This window comes from Peromyscus maniculatus, chromosome 9 (assembly GCF_049852395.1).
Source record: "Peromyscus maniculatus bairdii isolate BWxNUB_F1_BW_parent chromosome 9, HU_Pman_BW_mat_3.1, whole genome shotgun sequence".
NCBI classification, from domain to species: Eukaryota; Metazoa; Chordata; class Mammalia; order Rodentia; family Cricetidae; genus Peromyscus; species Peromyscus maniculatus.
In genome coordinates this window covers 48,919,010-48,937,723 of record NC_134860.1, presented here as the reverse complement: position 1 = coordinate 48,937,723, position 18,714 = coordinate 48,919,010, and positions in this window count along the sequence as shown.

Sequence of the window (18,714 nt, the reverse complement as noted above, 5' to 3'; positions counted from 1 at the left end):
TCCCATTGGGGTCAGAGCGCTAATCCAGAAAGATTCCCACAAAAGCACCACCTTCCTAGTCCCCGTGGAACTCCTGCCTGAAAACCAAACCAAGACAGAAGCCATAGCGGAGTGGAGGAAGAGACTGAATTCTGCTTTCCTCATCTGAGCTCTGATAATCGACTTGTTAGCCCATAACGATACACTCTTGCTTAGGGCGGTTTAACTGTGATGTTCTTAGGACATCAGAAAAATAACTTTCTTTTTTTTGAAACAGAGTTTCTCTTTATAGCCTTGGATCTCACTCTGTACACCAGGCTGGCCTCAAACTCACAGAGATCTGCCTGACTCTGCCTCCTAAGTGCTGGAATTAAATGCATGTGCCACTGCCGCCCAGAAAGACAATGTTTTTTGAAAAGAATGGATTTCAAGGCAAAGGAAGAGTGATTTCATAATGAACTTCGAGTTAGAAACAGACAGAAAATGCAGGACAGCCTCAAGAGGGCCTGGAACCTGTTCTATCGGGCACTGTCTCTGCCCTAGGGTGTTTATAGAAATGACAAGGGGTGGAGCAAAAGACCTCCCCCCAGCACAGCCCAGTGCAGACCATCGCAGACACCTGCACTCAGGCCTGTGGTCCTAATCATCCTCTATGAGGACCTGCTGGGTAAAGTCACAGGAAACCTGAAAATGGGCTCCCACAGCCATGGTAGCACTAGCCCTACCTCCAGCGCTCGAGAGGCAAACTCAAGTGGTTCTCTGTGAGCCTGAGGCCAGCCTGATCTACACAGCAAATTCCAAGCCAGTCAGGGCTAAACAAACAAACAAAAACAAGCAACAACAACAAAATCCTGTCTCCAGGGTCTAAGGAAATGGTTCAGTCAGTAACCCAGCCCAGGGAGGCAGAGACAAGTTGATCTCTGGAGCTCACTGGCCGTCCACCCAGCAGAGACACATTGGTGAGCTCCAGGTTGAGTGAGAGACCCTGACTCAAAAAAATGAAGTGGAGAGCAAGTGAGGAAGAAGCTCAACTTTGACCTCTGGCCTCACACACATGGATAATTGTGTGCTTGGACACTCCCACATGAACACATACACATAATTAATTGGTGCTCATAAAATAAAGTGCAAAACATCCCTGGATATCACTGCATAAAGGGTCAGGATAACATTGTGACTCAGATGCCACCTCTGCATTCCATCACCTCTGCCTTGCATCATCTCTGCATTCCATCATCTCTGTATTACATTACCTCTGCACTGTATCACCTCTGCATTACATCACCTTTGTATTACCTCACCTCTGCACTACATCATCTCTGCACTGTATCACCTCTGCTGTGACACATGATTCCATCTTTTATCAGAGTTTTTTTGTGTTTTAAAAATAAAGATAATTTTATATTTTCTCCTACAGCTGTGAAAGCATTTAATTATATACAGTTCACATACAGTGTGCAAAAGTTACTTGTGTAGCAAGCATTTCATTCACTCAAAAATCAGTAAACATTTTTGAGCTTTAGTATGTTAAAGTAATATGGTTATGAACAGCACACACAGACACACACACACACACACACACACACACACACACACACACACACTCAAGCTCTGCTCTCATGGAACTGACCATCTTACATGAAACACGTATAGTCATAAGACAATCACAAAGTAAGTTTTCAAACATACACAGGATGAGGACACAAGGAGAAGGAACATGGTTCTGAGGATGTAGTTCCTGGACTCAAGCAGTCACAGAAGACTTTCCTAGAAGAATTATGGACTGAATCATTTTGACCCTCTCCCTGAGAGCCTTAGGCTCACAAAGGCAAACTGCAGCCCACACACCACTGCCTGACACATCATGGTCATCTGATTAATAATATTTATTAACAAGAATAGATACAGCACACGCCATGTTCAAGAATCCACTCTACTCCTCAGCCTTCGACCCATAATGCATCTTTCCCCCTCTTCCCGGCCATGCAGACTCCTTCCAACCTCCCCTTACCACTCACTCATTCCTCTCACCTTTCTTTCTCCTGGTGGAATTTTTTATTCTAGTTGCTCCAAGGGCTGAGGTGTAAGAAACACTCAAATGTGGCTGCTGTACTTGGAGCCAATACCGAATTCCTGTCAGTCTCTGAGCAACTAAGCCCACAGTACTTGAGAATGATGAAAGATGATCTGGGTGCTGAGAGAACACAGGTGGGGTTCTTCTGACTGCTTTTCCTTCAGGAGTCCTGAGCTAAGGACATAGAAGGGACACCTCTGAGAACGACCTCAAGTCCCATAACCAGTCCCTCATCAAAGGCTCCATGCACAGGGAGGACACAGGCCCTTCTCAACAGGATCTGTCTTGAATCAGCAACTTGCAGTTGGTTTCAGGATTTTCTCATAGGCTGAGTTACATGGTTTTCTAAGGTCTGTAGAGCTGGCCTCTGTCCCTCTTCTTTCAAGCTCTCAGGATCCGATCATGGGATTTCCCTCCAATGAAGTGATTTAGTCAGAAACACCTTCTGCAGGCCATCTCTACTCACCAGTCTTACTGCATTTCCACTCCCTTCACATCTCACGCAGGAATTAACTTTGAACGTCTGACCATCTCTAAGCCACAGCACAGGTGACAGTCAAGCACTCTAAAGACCTGCATTAGGTCTGCCTGTCCACATCCAGGGAGGAGTGTCTGAAAGGAGAACGAGCCTGGGTCTCTCAGGAACAGCAGAGAGCAGACATCAAGTGGACGGGGACGGGGACTCAGATCTCTTCCTACTTACGAAGTAGACTCTTCTGGTAGAAGCTCCACTCATCCCCTGGCACCCATATACCCAAAGAGTCTGGGATGTTCTGGGGAAAGATCCACCTCAATCCCCATCCCCCACCTCTCTCAGACCCTGCCCCCTCAAAGCCCGCCAAAGCCAGCCCATCCCTGGGGCTGCTTAAGACCAAGTCTACAGGTCACTTGAGGCCTGGTAGCCATATTTGCCATGTGACCGACCCTTCCACTGCCTTTCCAAGGGTCACCCAGGATTGCTTTGCTCTGTTCCTTAAACCTGGATTTATTAATTCGGTTTGATTTGACTTATTACATTGGCGGTGTTGCGGGGATTCAAAACTTATCAATCCACCCACCCAGCTGGTGAAATCTCTCAGATAAAGGAAGCAGGGAAGTCTAGCGGAAGTCACCTGGCAACTAGAACAAATAGTAACTTTAAAAAAAGGTATATATATATATATATATATATATATATATATATATATATATATATATATATATATATATATATATATATATATATGTGCGCGCGCGCGCCCACACACTCATATGTATATGTGTGTGTATGTATGTATGTATGTATGTATGTATGTATGTATGTTGGTGTTTTTCCTGCATGAGCCAGTGTACCACGTGTGTAGTGCCCATAGAGGCCAGAAGAGGGCGATATAACCACCTGGAACTGGAGTTACTGTCGTTAGCTGTCCTTTGGATGCGGGAAGTCAAACCTGTGTCCTATGGAAGAGCAGCCAGTGCTTTTAGGTGCTGAGCCATCTCTTCAGTCTGGACAGAAACTTTCTTACAAATTTCCCTGCCTCTGCAGACACAGAGACTCCCCACCCTCATACAAATCCTTCAGCGTCCAGCCTGGCACAGCCGGAGAGCCAAGCCACTTCACCACCCGGGAGTTGCGGCATTGGCCGGCAGGGGGCGGTCTGTCACCTGGATCCAGCTGATAGGGAGTCCAGAACTCTCCCTTAACACAGGCAGCGGTTTCTTGGTTATTGACAGAGGTCTGAAAGTTAATAGGTGAATAAAAAAAAAAATATATGTGAAGCATAAACATGGTCTAACTTTCAAAGAACATATTTCTGAGCCTGTTATAGCCACCGCGCGCCCAGACGTTTTAGTACCGAACTTGCTCCCTTCAGATTGCACAAAGGCAGTTGTGAGTGTTGGCTGGTGTGACAAGCTTTCCAGTTTGGCTGCACCGGAAAGAGCTTTTCTGGAATCCAGTCTAACCACGATGCTCCCTGGAATGAAGTTCTTGTAGCCCCAGCGGAGCAGTCAGTACATGGGATCGACGGGTTCTACTCCTCATTCCCAGGTCCACTTCCTCCTCCTGCTGGGACCCGGCACTGTAAACAGGCTACATCGGAAGGGTGATCCCTTAAGCTGCCATTTCAGCGTCAGCCATGCTTTGGAAGCCTCCTCCACCTCCCTCTGCTGAAGAGGCTTGCTCACTGTTCTGTTCTGATAGAATCTGGAGCACGGACACCTCCCGGTTTAGCACTCTGGTATCTCCATAGACAGGTGAGGTAGTTACAAGAAAGGGTAGGGAAGCCCTTTTGAGCTGTGATTGGTGGACTGTGTAGTTTACCTAATTTTCCTGGTGATGCCTCTGTGATCTTCAGTTCCCTTCTTAGGCCAGCAGGGCTGTCTGGAGACCTGCGTGGTGTTTATAAATCCTTTGCCTTTTACCTTTCCCAGGCTGGCTAAGAGGTTTGTCCTCATCTACAGATACACCCACCCATGGGAGTCCCACTCTTTTGGGGCCAAAGACAAGAAGATTCTTTCCTTTAGCGTCTTTAGTGATTTTGGTGAGGAAAGTGGGCAATCCTTGGCTACCTGACAGTTGCCAGAGGAGGGGCTTTCTTTTCTCAGTGAGAAACTACAACTCAGAACCAGTGTGGGCGGCGTCCATTCATTGGTTCTCTGTCACTTCAAGGTAGCCCAGGCTGGCCAGGAAGTCACTGTGTGACCAAGGATAGGTGAGAATGACCTTGAACATTAGATTTTTCAGCCTCCATCCCCGAATCCTGGGGTTACAGGTGTGGAGCCCCACAGCCCTGTTTTGTGTGATGCTGGAGAGATGCAGACTAAGCGAGGACCACATCCCTGCCCCATACTCCCCATTTTATGATCGGTATGGACATCCATACCGATATCGTGGTACTATTTGTGGCTAATAGATAACATCCTCACTCAAGAATTACTTTGTAGATTTATTACCCAGTGTCTCCATGTACTCCATCAAGGTTACTGGAGGCCAGGTGTGCATCGGCAGAATGTCCTACAGTGTATGCACTGCAGCACAGAGTTTGTCATAGTAAAGTAATGTTAGTTAAACATGTTAGTGATCTAAGGATGATTTTTTTATTGTCTTCACACAAGAATGAAAAGTTCATTATGTAACAGGCCGCCGTATCTTGGAAGGCCCCCAGACCTCAGCACAACTGACTCCATGATGGAAGTACCATTCAGGCCATAAAACTCAGCATGAAGACAGCACCACTTCCCAGAACAGAAACAAAGACCTAAGCCCACAAGGTCCACAGTGCTGGGAAAGTCTCTAAATGTTCCAACCTTGCTTTTTGGCTTCTGTAGTTTCACTTCTGGCAAACTGCTCTTGTTAACTAAAGTACGTCAGCCCAGGATGTGGTTTTAATGCCTAAAAGCTTAATGTGAGAGAGGATCAGGACGACTCTGGGATCCTGAACACCCAGTGAGCCACAGGCAGGCTAACAAAGACTTGACAAAAACATTGTCCAGGTAGTCTTCTCTGGTGGATACCTACCCCACAACAACCAGACCAAACAATCTTTGTTACTGAATGCCTGGAAGGTCTTAGAACACCATGGATGAGTGTGTACTCCCTTATTAATGGGAATGTCGTGGATTATGAATGTGTATTCATTTATTATCCCTTTTCTTTTGAAAACTTTCAAATTCCTTGTTTTATTCCATCTTAGATGTATTTTGTGATGTTTCTGCTTCTCTAGGGACTCTGCAATTTCCATCTGTTTCTACATCCATGCCTACTTCTTAGCAAAGGATATTTCTTCAGTTTTGATTTTGTGTCTTGTCTTTTAAATGTTTTGGAATCTCAGTATCTCTCAGGTTGATTCTCTGAAAGTCAAGTGAGATCTACAGTCGGTATTAATGAATTAATAAGTAATTCTTTTGTTTTCCCCTGGGGATTGAACCCAGGGCTTGAGACAAGCACTCTACCACAGAGAGACAAATTAGATGTTGTACTTAATGGATTTCCATATTGCTGAAATGAGTTGACAAGGTTCAGTCTAAATGCTGGGTGTCAAGAAAAGGCATGGGGCTGGAAAAATCCTTCCATAGGGTTGGAGACTTGGGGGTCTTTTGTGAAAGCCACGCTTCTCACTTTATCCCACCGCTACAGCTGGAATGTCCCAGAAGGGGAGAAAGTGTGGGGTGATCTCAGGAGCTTCAAGGCTTTGCTGAAAATAGAGGGAGCTAGAGAGCAGAGCTGGGCAGTTTCAGAGTTCGCCAAGAGCAGAGAATTCTGGGCTCCTCCAGGACTATTAGGAATCCCAAGGTTTTCTCAGAGAATTCCTGTTTGCTTAATTGAAGAGATCTAATTGTTTCTCACTAGACACTACCTTTGGATAGCTGGGATTGTCTCTTTACTGCTTTTGGATGGGAGCTGGTAAAATATAACACCCAGGAAGACTCTGTTTCGGATTCAGTTTTTCTACGAGAGTTGGCATCATTGACTCTTCCTTTGGTTTCTCTTGTTCCTTCTTAGGTGCCAAATGAGAGGTAAACTGGAGAAAATTCTTCCAACTGTTTCCCCAGGCTAAGCATGAAAACTTTCAGTTTCTCTTCATTCATTAAAGGCCTTTGTGCTTCTTTTGAAATGGAGATTGTTGGAGTGATGGGAAGGGTCTGGGTCAAGCCTTCTCATCATATATTGTGATCAACCTGAGCTAATTAGAGAGCACACAACCCACACTCTGGCTCTGTGACCCCAGGATGACCCCCTCAAACATGTGACAGCTTGTTCCAATCTCACATACCCCTGACTTGTATCAAAAGCATCCTTCTTAGGTCTTATTGGGAAATGTTATCATTTTTACTATTTTCTACAGAGAAAATACTTTCCAGTTTCAAATAACCCTGGACTTTTGAATTATAACCTGTTTTTATGTTTAAGTTATCTGTGTATTATTTCTTTTCTTTTCTTTTTTCTTTTTTCTTTTTTTTTTTTTTTTTTTTTGGTTTTTTGAGACAGGGTTTCTCTATGTAGCTTTGCGCCTTTCCTGGAACTCACTTGGTAGCCCAGGCTGGCCTCGAACTCACAGAGATTCGCCTGCCTCTGCCTCCCAAGTGCTGGGATTAAAGGCGTGCGCCGCCGCTGCCGCCGCCGCCGCCGCCTGGATGTTTTTACATTTAAAAAAAAGGACAGATACTATAGAGTTGTATTACATGAAATATATAGAATATACAAATTCATAGAGACAGAAAGATTAGACATTATCTCAAGATGGAGAAGAAAGGAATATAGAGCAATGATTTCCTAAGTACAGAGTTTCTGTTTTTTTGTGATGGAAAAGCCCCACAAATGGACAGTAGTATCAGGACATAATATCATGAATGTAATGAATCATATCATAATATAGTTACTGAATGAATACTGCAAATGTAATCAATGAATACCACAAATGAAATTAATATCATGAGTGTAATTAATGAATATCGTGAGTGTAATTAATATCTTGAATGTAATTCATGCCACTGAATTATGAACTTAAAAATGGTTACAGTTGCAAATATTATGTTCATTTAAAAAATAAGGTGGGGCCGGGCGGTGGTGGCACACGCCTTTAATCCCAGCACTTGGGAGGCAGAGGCAGGTGGATCTCTGTGAGTTCGAGGCCAGCCTGGGCTACCAAGCGAGTTCCAGGAAAGGAGCAAAGCTACACAGAGAAACCCTGTCTCGAAAAACCAAAAAAAAAAAAAAAAAAAAAAAAATAAGGTGGAATGTAATCACCATACATTATATGTGTGTATGAAACTGAAGACAGAGATGTTCTAAAATGGAAAGTGGTGATGGTGTCATGGGTCTATGAGGATGCTGGACTAAAGTCTATCAAAGTGTGCAAACAGGCAAATTGTATACTATGTGAATTATTTGTCAATAAAGATTTTATAAAACATAAAAAAAAGATAGACAGGATATTTAAGAAAAGCTGGCTAGAAATAAGCCAAGCTAAGGCTGGCAGTTATAATTAAGAAAATAAATATTCTTCTAATAAAAAAAACTTTCCTCCCTTTTTAAAGTAGCCCTTTTAAAAAAGAATTTATTGATTTTTATTTTATGTATATGAATATTTTACTTGCATGCACTTATGCATACCTGGTACCCACACAGGCCAGGAGAGGGCATCAGATCCACTGGAACTGGAGTAACAGATGGTTGTGAGTTGTCACGTGGATGGCTGGACATCGAACGTTGGTCCTCTATAACAGTAGTCATTGTTCTTAACCCCTGAGCCATCTCTCCAGCCTGGGTTTTTTATTTTTTATTTTATTTATTTATTTTTTTTTTCAAGACAGGGTTTCTCTGTGTAGCTTAGCGCCTTTCCTGGATCTCGCTCTGTAGACCAGGCTGGCCTTGAACTCACAAATATCTCACAAATATCCGCCGCCTCTGCCTCCCGAGTGCTGGGATTAAAGGCGTGCGCCGCCGCCGCCGCCGCCGCCGCCGCCGCCGCCGCCGCCGCCGCCGCCGCCGCCGCCACCACCACCCAGCTGCTTTTTATTTATTTATTTTTATTTTTTTAATTTAATTTTGTTTTATTTTATAATTTAATTCTACATATCAGCCACGGACTCGTTTGTTCTCCCCCCTCCCGTCCCCCTTCCTCTTCCCCCCAGCCCACCCCCCATTCTTTTAAACAGCAGTTTTAGATTCAGGGCTAAACTCAGAGAAAAGTGCAGATACAGCCTTCCCATCATCAACACACCCCACCAGAGCGGGACATTTGTTACAGCTGATGCGGATACAGCCTTCCCATCATCAACACACTCCACCAGAGCGGGACATTTGTTACAGCTGATGCGGATACAGCCTTCCCGTCATCAACACACCCCACCAGAGCGGGACATTTGTTACAGCTGGTGAACCTTTGCTGCCTTTACCATCCACGGCAGGGCTCATTCTTGGTGTCCCATGTGATGTCGGTGAATGTGTGATGCTGCTAATCACTGTGCTGTTTGGAATCATCTCATGGCTTTCAAATCCTGCCCCTTGTTTTCTCCCTTCTCCACAAACTAGCCGACAACTGCTAATGTGTTTAACATCACCTTAGTTTGGCCTCTTCCCAGAATGTCATAGAGTTGAATCACACAGCAATTTCGGTTTTTTTCACTCAGTGATGTGCATTCAAGATGTCCCTGTGTTTTCTGTAATTTGGTGGCCTATTTCTTTTATGCTGCTGTGCCACAGTCAATTTCTTAAGACTGTTTTGATTTCTTGCAAATGTTGACAGTTATAAACAAAGTAGCTTGTGATGGCTAATCTTGATTGTCAACTTAATACGATTGAGGAATACCTAAGAGATTAGTAACAGATAGGTCTAGGAGTGTCTGTGAGGGCTTTTCCAGAGACTCTTGGGTACTGAGGCTCTGACTGACAGAATGGATTAATCCCTTGATGGATTCATAATCTGGTGGTGAAAAGGAGGAAGTGGGCATTCCTAGTTGGAGGAGTAGGTTACTGAAGCTGTGTCCTTGGAAGCTATAGCTTTTCTGGGTCCCTTCTGGTGTGCTCTGCTTCCTGTCAATCATGAAGTCATAGCCACCTAATCTACCTGCTCCTATCACTGTCTTCTGCTGACTGTGGGCCCAGAACCAACAGAGACAGACACTGTGAACAGAATCTCTGAAATCGTGGACAAAATAACGCTTCCTCCTTCAGGCCGTTTGCTTAGGTACTTTGATTGCTTATATGCACTGCTACATATAAACATACATAAACAGTTATGTGCAAGTCCTGTGCAGACATAAACCTGTAGACATGCTTTCCACTTACTTGAGTGATCACCAAAGAGTGCCACTGCTTGATCACACGGCAAGATGTGCTTGGTTTTGTCGGATACCTCCCTTTATTTTGTTTTTGGGGCAGGGTCTTGCTATGAAGCTCAGGCTGGTCAGAAATGTAACATCCCCCTGCTCCTGTTTCCCAAGGGCTGGGACTACAGACACACACCACTATGCCCAGCACTCACATACAGTAAGGGTACCTGCCATGATTAGGGTGAACTAATGTAATGTGTGAGAACAGCGTGCACTGAGCACAGTGCGGGAGGTAGCGTTTCCTGGAGCCTTTAAACTTCTCACTTCTCCAGAGGGATCATATGGCTTCACTTCACTTTTGTGTTCATACTTTTCTGCTTTTGCTAAGGCCTCTCCTGCTCCACACTTCCAACTTTTTGTTCTAAAAAATGCAAAATAGAAGAGGTAAAGAGGATGAAATTACTGAAAAGAAAGCAAAAAAAAAAAAGCCAAGATTAAAATTAAAGCTGAAGTAGAGGAGGAGGTGGTGGAGGAGGCAGAGGAGGAAGAAGAACAGGTAGTAGAAGAGGAGCCATCTGTAAAGAAGAAAAAGAAGAAGGATAAAAAGGAACACATTAAGGAAAAGCCGCTTTCCGACAAAGAGCCATGCACCAGCACAGCAATTCCTAGTCCAGAGAAAAAGAACAAGAAAAAGAAAGAAAGAAAGAAAGAAAGAAAGAAAGAAAGAAAGAAAGAAAGAGAGAGAGAGAGAAAGAAAGAAAGAAAGAAAGAAAGAAAGAAAGAAAAAGAAAGAAAGAAAGAAAGAAAGAAAGAAAGAAAGAAAGAAAGAAAGAAAGAAAGAAAGAAAGAAAGAAAGAAGCTGAGGATTAATGGAAAGAAACTATCATTCTGTCACCTGGATACATCATGCTTAAGATTATGAGCATATCAGATGCTCTTTAAAATAATCAAGGAAGGTTGAGTCAACCCAACAGTGATCATCTGTAGCTTCTCAAACCTTTTTTTGCGTCTTGACATCAGCTGTTAACTAACCTCAGTCTTCGATACACAAATAAAAATATTTTCTTTGTAAAAAAAAAATAAAATAAACTTCCCACTTCTCGTTCACCATATAATACTTCGTAGGTAACAGGAGCTATGGCCGTTGGACTCCTGAGATCAGCTGACATTGGCCCAGAAGAGATGATAGCTGGGCTTTCAGAGATTTTTTTTTAATCCATTTCCTATTAAAAGGTTTCACTGCATGGATGATTTAGTGCTAACTCCTGAGTGTTTTACATATTTGGAGAAGCATCTGAAGCTAATATTTAAAACAACAGAATTCAAAAGAAGGCATCCAATATGGGCAAGAAAAGGGATGCCAAAGCCATGTCATTTTTAATTGATGATCTCAGTGCTAGGGGTGGGTTAACCTCTTATGACTTGCTGGCCGGAGATGTCCAGATGCCCCCCAAACAATCAATGCTATCGGTGCTGCCCTTGGTTGCGTGCCAGAACTAGATGGTAAGATCTTATTACTGAAGATGCCACATGCTTTGGTTATGGGACATGGAGGGAAAAAAATGGAACTGAGCTAGAAGTGCCTTCCTTCCGGACTGATGTTCACAGAGCCAGAGATGCCGTCTATGCGGGCTGCTGGAGGAGAACTGTTGCCAACAGTCCTACCTGGCTGTGGACCCTGTGGGCCACACTACCAACCTCTCAGGGGAGAGGTGCCATTGGTACCATAGTGGCATGGACTATGAGAACAGCCAATAACTTTTAAAGAAAACCTTTTATTTATTCTTTTACACCACGCATCTTTATCCCATTCATCTCCCCGCCCCTTCGTATCAGATCCTTGGAACCTCCCCCCCCCAAATAAAATAAAATAGAGTTAAAGAGGAAAAAAGAAAAAGTCTCACTGTGGAAGCCGTAGTGTGACACAGTCACGCAATATACCTTAGGGCCACACATGTTTACTTGCAAGTGTTCGTTGTAAAGAGTCATTGGTCTAGTTTGAGGCCTCTGGTTTCTGGTTTCTATACTATCCATTCTGGGACTCCTCTTGGATATCCTGTTGTCCTGTGTGGTGGAGATCTTGCAGCTTTGGGTCTGTGGGACCAGCCCGTTCATGTGCTCCAGCAGATCATAGGTGGGGGGTGGATGTTGGGGTGGGCCAACTCACGGCGCGGGTTCTGGGTCTGAGTGGTTGCAGGGTTGGTCAGCCTGCCAGCTCTCCCTGATCCTCACCGCTAGGGTGAGCTCTCCAGCACTGGCCCCTCCCTTCACCAGTTCACCACCCTATGCAGCAAGGAGTAAAGGCAGGCTAGCTCACCCACCCTTACCACCACCAGGGCCACCTCTACTATGTTGCCAAGGTGAAGTTCAGGGGCCGCTCTCCCAGGTGCTGCAGCCGGTGATGGGGGCAGGACCAGCTCTCTCATTCTCCTGACCTCGGGGCCAGGCCTCCCACCCACCGCAGGTGGGAAGGAGATGGGGGAGGACATCTCTCCCAAGCCCACGGCCACCATATGTCAGCCGAGGCACGGGGCCAGATCTTCCCGGCTCCTGTTTGTTCTTCTGGTTCTCTCACCTGCGCCTCCGTCAAGGGGCCAGCTCTACTGGGCTGCGGAAGTAGGCGAGGTGCAGGGCCCGCCCTCCCACTTGCTGCAGATGGTGGGGGGCAAGGAGGGGAGGGCATCTTTCCCTCACATGGCAGATGAGGGGGGCGGGACCAGCACTCCCACTCTCCCACCCTCTGGCCCAACTTATCCGCAGTTCCATTGTGCTGCCCAGGTGAGGTGTAGGTCCCGCTGGCTCCACCCCCCCCCACCCCCCGCCCCACCGAGTGCTGCAGCTGGTGAGGGGCAGGGCCAGTTCCCCCTGTTGTTGCAGCCTGTGAGGGGTGGTGCCAACTCTGTGCGGCTCCGTCCTCTTGGCTTTGGCCTTTGGTAGTAACAGTATCCGCAGACATCATTACAGACCATGGCTACATCAGGGCCGTGGGCCCAGACGTGGGCCTTGGCAGCAGCCCAGGCCTGGCAAGCAGGCCACACACATCAGCTGGTTCCTCATCGACTTAACCTCTTCAGATCTGCCTCTCTCCACAGAGCATGAAACATTATGTCTCTCTCTCCCGTGCTCCACCATATTTTTGCTCACCATGGTAATACCCTTGCGGCACCTGGCGGGGGTGTTTTCTTCTCGCAGCCTAGGGCAGGCAGCCCGTGGCAAGCGTGTGGGTCTCCTTCTCCTGCTCAGTCTTAAGGCTGGGCAGGGTTGTGTTTCTGGGAACAGCCGATAACTTTATAGTTGGATTTAAGGTCCCCTCCACAGGAGAGTGTTGTACCTGTTTTGTGAAACCCCCAGAGACCACCAAGGAGCTGGTTTCCGATGCAAGGACGTAAGGGTCCTTTTATTCAGGTTTAACCTGGGCCGCGGAAGGAAATGAGGCGATGGCCATGAGCCCAGGTGTAGAAGGTTTTTATAGGGAAAAACCACAAGCCAGGAATTGGCAACTTGGGATTGGGTAGAAGGGGAAGGTGATTTTTTGAAACTATTGGTCTAGACTATGGGCACGAAACCACATTTGAAACTATTGGGTTAGACTTTTGGCAGGGAACCACAACCTGCTGAACAGGATGATCTGGACTGCTCAGTAGGATTATCTAGATATCTCCAAGGGCCATAAACCAGACAGGATGTCTGTAGGAGGATACTGCTCTGTATCCATTCAAGTTGTCATGGCACATTCCTGAGCCTATGAAGAGAGAATTCATATCTGCAACTGTAAGCCAAGAGGAAAACCTCTGGCTAGGAGGCTCACAAGGACCTTGTAGGTAAACAATCGCTATTGTCCTGTTCAGTGGATGTGATCTGATTGTCAAGCTACCTTCTAAGCATTTGTGCTTATGTACATAGGTCACTGCTGCTAGTATTGTTGCTGCCTGCCTTCATTTTAGAGAAAAACTTAAATGGATGGTGGTTGCTGTGGGAATGATTCAGGGGCAAAAAGTGACTGCTGGGGTCGCATGGTTGCCCAGTGCTCATAAATAAGGCTCATGGACAGCTCACTCATTGTAGGGTTCGGGATACAGTATGGAAGAAGGAGCAGGTAGAATGTAAGAGCTGGAGTTACAGGGTGGAGTATTATAGAATTGTTTTTTCTTTTGGACATAGCAGGGGTGTTGGGATTACAGTACCACCAGTGTGTATGTGGGGGCCAGGGATCTGAGTAGTGGTCTTCTTCACATTTGTATGGTGAAGGTGTTAATCGTGCAGCCAACCCCAGTCGCTTGTTACTGGAGGTTTAGGGCCAGCGTTCTACCTTTTGGAGTCCCAACAGAATAGATTGGCTACCTGTCCCCAGTGAGCCAACTAAAGTGATGAGCAATGATGAAAAAGAGAGAAAATTGGAGCAGTGTGGCCAGGGTAGAGGACTGGACAGAGTCCCATGACTTCAAGTCTGTCATCTGATCTTTAGTTTTAAAGAGGGAGGATTGCAGTAGGACAAGTATAAATAATCAAACATTTTTGGTCCTTCAAGGGAGCCCGAAGAAGTTGCTTAAGGAATTCCCCCCAAGTGCCTGCCTTGAGGAGATTTCTATCAGAGTCCAGAACAGATTGAAAGACCCCCACCAAAGGCCCAGACACAGTTCCCCAGAAACCCAAAAGAGCTGAGGGAAAAGATATCTTAAAAATAAACAGCACTGAATCAGTTCCCCCTTCCTGGAGAAGGTAAAGTCAGGTGTTTTTCAAAAGAACAAAGTCAGGATGTCTGGTGGTGACCGATTAACCATGAGATGCCCCTCTCCGGAGATAACATGACCAGACCCTGGAGATGGGTTGTAAAACTCCTGACAGGGCAAACAGATAAGCTAAAATAAGACAAAGTCCAGGCCCAGGAAAAACTGGGCCAATCAAGGATGGACCCGTACTAACCCCCTCCCCTCTAAGAAATTTTGTGGGTTTTGCCTATAAAAACTAACTTCCCCAAGAAAGAGTAACTTCTCCCTGCCTCACTGCGCTGCGGCCAGTGAGTGCTTGAGATGAGTTCCCTGTTGCTGTGACTTGTAATGAAAATAAACCTTGCTTTTGCATTCTGGTGCTCGTCCTCGGTGGTCTCTCTGGGGGTCACGATCTGGGCACCACAAGATGCTACAAGCAGCTAAGGATTCTAATCTGAGGGATCCAAATGAATCTAAGCATACTGAGTTCTTTAGTCCATTCACTTTATTCTTCTAAGTCAATTCTACCTACACAGTTTCAGCCCTGTCCTCACATTCATCTCCTCTCTGTGCCCAGTTTTCCTGTCCTCATAGTTTCAGTAAGCTCCTATGCTTTTGATCTGATCTTTGTCCTCTGTTCCTTCACCCTCCATCTATATCCTTCCTGGCTCCTTACCCCTGGCCCTGATAAACTCTACAAGAGATCTGCTTTATCCTCTACAGAACCTCTGTCTTCCTCTCTTCTCTCTGGCCATGCGGTTCTGTGTCCTCTGTTCCTACCTTACCCTCCACTCTTCCTCTCTTCCTCTCTTCTTCTCTGGAATTCTGCTCCAGTCCTTACTGTACCTGGTTATGCAAAAAGCCCCATTGTCCTCAATCTCTCTGCCATGCCCCTAGGCATGGAGGAAGGGGATGGTATGAGCTTCATTTGCACAAGCAACAAAGCTATGCATCTAGAAGCCTGCTTGTCTCCTGGGCTCAGCTGGGTAGTTAGTACCTAGTGAAACAGTGTCCGAGAAGCTTAGCTGTTTGCCAAAATGGTCTATAGTATTTGGGCACACAAGAATTTCATAGCAGAAGACAGCTGAAATATTAAGTCTATATAACACCAAATATTCCATGATAAATGGCTTCCCATTTGACGGACCCTTGGCCAGTCAAAGTATAGCTTTAATACACAGCTGAATCTCTATAATATATTCTCGTGGCTGTAAGAGTTGCTTATGCCATTACACCAAATGATGGTTATGACAAACGGAGCTGGTGGCGGCGCTGGGTACCGGTGGAAAAGTCACGGGCCACGGCCACGACTACCAGAGTTACAAAGAGCTTTATTAGAAAGAAAGAGGGGATAGGAGGGAGGAGAGCCAGGCCTGGAGAGAAAGGGAGATGGCGGGAGCAGAGAGAGAGCACAGAGAGAGAGAGTGTAGGGGTCCGTGTCCGGCTTTTTAAGGCGGGGATTGCGTAGTTGCCAGCGCCCGTTGATGATGTAAGAGGTAAGACACAGGACCCCGAGCTGCACATGCACAGAATCCTAACAATTACACTTAAAGGGAGCAATCTGGTTCCCCAAAGATGATTAGCCCGGTCCAGGGCGCAGCCTCCCCATTGCAGGTCTGGCCCTTCTTCAGAGTGGAGGCTTTGCTGTTCTGAGGAGGCTGCAGGTTGGAGAGAGTGACTCCTGCCTCAAAGGGGAAGGAGATCAGTTTGCTATTTCACTCTGTAGACAGGCACCATAGCATGCCTGTGTGTGGAGGAGCGGGGTGGCCCAGAGAAACAAGAAGTAAAAAGGGAAGGCAGAAACACCAGGCTCTCTCACGGTTCTGCTTTGAGTTACCTCCCGAGCCCAAGCAAGGGTGTTTCCCAGGAACCTGTTTCTCATTATGCGGCGTACGTTCCTGTGTTCTCTGTGCAGAGGAGTCACCAGAGGCCCTGCCTCCAAAGACTTCTCCCCTTCCTCTGCTGTGGACATTGCATTAAAAACACGGGGCGTCCTAAAACCCACTCTACTATTCCCCTTGCCCAGTGAGTCAAGTGTCCTGTTTGAACATGTATGGGCTTCTATGCACAGACTCAAAAAGCTTAGAAAATAGGATATGTTAGCATTCAGGCATCTGTACTGGCCTGCCCTTAGGGTCCTGACAGGCTATGTCCTCAGCTGCAGCCACTAAGAGCACCCCTGTGCGCATTCACTACTTTTCCTTATAGAAGGCGGGCCTTGCCCACCTCCCCTCGCTGTCTCTTTCTCTTCCTTCACTCTTGTCCCCAGGGACTGGTCTCTGCCCCCTTCTCTGCCCTCCCCTCAATAAGCCTCCCACTTGGGCCTTGTTGTATGGTGTGACGCCTTTCCCTCTGGTTTAAAAATACGTTTGGTGCCTAGACTGGGATAGGCTCTCCTGGCGGTCTGAGACATGCCGGGACCCTGACCCTGGTGCACCGGTGACAGCCCCACGTTCCCTCCTAACAGATCGCTGGGACTCTCCATCCAACACAGACCATTGGTAAGCCCCGCCCCCTTCCTACACTTCTGGCCATTTCCCACGAATGAGGCTTCGTTCTCAAACACAGTCCTCACCTTCTGGCTTCTCTCGAAGTCCTAGTACCAGATGACTGTGTCTCACTTGGGCTCTTAGCCCATTAGTCCCTTCTGTTTTGGATGATGATCCCTTGAGCAACCTGCCTCCTCGTGGGTCCTCGCTGAGTTTCTGGGACGCTAGCGATTCCAGCCCTTGGATCGTCTCTGCGTCACTCATGAAAAATACCACATCTACCACCCCACTTCAGGGCTAACCTTATCTGCCTTTGCCGCAACACCTGCTAGACACTAATTCAAATGGCCATTAACACTAATTCAAATGGCCATTAACACTAATTCAAATGGCCATTAACACTAATTCAAATGGCCATTTACCGACACCTCATAACCCGGTATTTCATGGGACCTTTGCGACGTCTGCCAGCCATCGGATAGATGGAAGGAGGTACCCTGTTTCCAAGCTTTCTCCAAGCCCTTCTCTCTGTTCTTTCTTCCTGCTCTCCTCGGCTCCTCCTGGCTACGAAGCCTGCTGCTGTGCCTCCCTGTTAAGCTGCATTTCCCCTGCCCAGCCTCAGCCAACGCAGTTACATCATCACCTGTCTCCAGGTCCTTTTCCACGGCATGTGCACCCTTTAAAAGTGGCCGCCAGGCAGAGCCTCGTCTCTTGCCTCTTACTCTTCCCTTGCCTCTAATTCCCTCTCTTGCCTCTTTGCTCTCTTGTTTCTCTTCCTCTTGTCTGCCTGCCTCTCTTGAGTCCCCACTCCGATGCGGCCTTTCACTCCTCAGCTCCCCCCCTCCCAATAAACGTCTCGCCCTAACTCAGTTGTGTGTGGTGTGTTTTCGTAGTGGCACACCTTGGCAAAGTCCACCAAAGGTACCCACTTCACTCTAGGATCTTATCTGCCTGCTTCACCTGCAACAAATTTGCTTTCTCACTCACAGACAGCTTTGCCTTCCATTCAGTATCAACAATTGGGTCTCTGGTGGGGCTACCTGCCTCTGACCATCATCCCCCTGGATGGGAGACTGGCCTCAGAATTCCTTGGACCAGGCAGTCAGGAAACCCAAAAAGAACTCTCTATTTTCTTTTTCTTTGCTCCAAGACACCTCTCTCTCTCTCTCTCTCTCTCTCTCTCTCTCTCTCTCTCTCTCTCTCTCTCTCTCTCTCTCTCTCTCTCCTGTCTAGGTCTGCTGCAATGCGGGAGTCAGATGGAGAAGCCAGCACACATCAGTTTTGCCTTTCTTTTAATTTATTCAACTCCTGTTTAAGGGGTGTGTGTGTGTGTGTGTGTGTGTGTGTGTGTGTGTGTGCATGCTACATGGCTGGCCGCTGTCTTTTACTGAGGTTAAAGAGCACACCTCTTATTCCTAATGAGCTCTGTTATGTATCTCCTTTTAGACTAAGAAAGCAACAAGCCTCAAATAGTTTGGATTGGTTTAGACTCTTGTATGATGATAGAAATGTAAAGTTATATGTGATTCAACTCCATGGTGACGAAAATTTAAGGTTTAAAGATATATACAGATGAACAAAAGCTGACTTAGATATTTACACCTAAGTATTTATATCTTTGCCAAGTGTTTAGCACCAAGCTTCTAGAGAATTTAAATGTGATGACATATGTTTGATAAATAAGGTAGGTGACAATCTCACAGAACAG